The sequence below is a fragment of the Atta cephalotes genome (genome assembly GCF_000143395.1).
Source record: "Atta cephalotes unplaced genomic scaffold scaffold00015, whole genome shotgun sequence".
NCBI lineage: Eukaryota > Metazoa > Arthropoda > Insecta > Hymenoptera > Formicidae > Atta > Atta cephalotes.
Genome location: NW_012130079.1, coordinates 79,580 through 80,406, shown reverse-complemented (window position 1 = coordinate 80,406; position 827 = coordinate 79,580).

Here is an 827-nt window from a genome sequence, read left to right as displayed (position 1 = left end):
TGTACATTTTTCAATATTTAGTGCAATGGGAATAAATAAATAAGAATTCTTCCATATAAAAATATTATGCATAACTTTTACAAAATATGTTTGAGATTCGCGCAAAATATATAATAAAAAAAAATAATATCAATTTTATATATTGGGTTGTCCGGACCTTCCGATTTTGAAGAAAAATTAAAACGTAGAAGATTAAATTTTTAATTTCATTTATTAAATTTAAATCTTTTGTGGCACGAACTTTCCGGACAACCCAATAAATCTAATATGACATGATCTACTGAGAAAAGTACAAACTAATGGGGAAAAATTCATCTTCTAAATTCCAATTTTTGTAACGTAACAATAATACTGAAGATAAATAGAAATATATAAAATAAATACTATAAATAATAATACAATTATATAATTATATAATAATATAATTATCGTGTATATTAATTTTGGATAATGGGTATTATAATAAATATATTTTATATTCATAAACAAGTATGATTCTGCACGAAAGCAATTAAATTTGATTTAATTGTGGAAATGGAATTAAAGTGCCTGTCCTTCGAAAGATATAAGGGCAGTGTATAAAAAAATTACATCACAATAATTATATCTGTCGTCATTTGCATATAGCAAATTTTACAAGTCTTACGATTCGCATCGTAATTTGGTGTACATGATTAAGTATTTTTGCGTAAGTGATGTACTAAATACTTATAAATATTTAAATAACATGTTTCAGCATATTCATATATTTATATATACATATATATTGTATATATATCTATATATATACATATATATATATATATATATATATATATATATATATA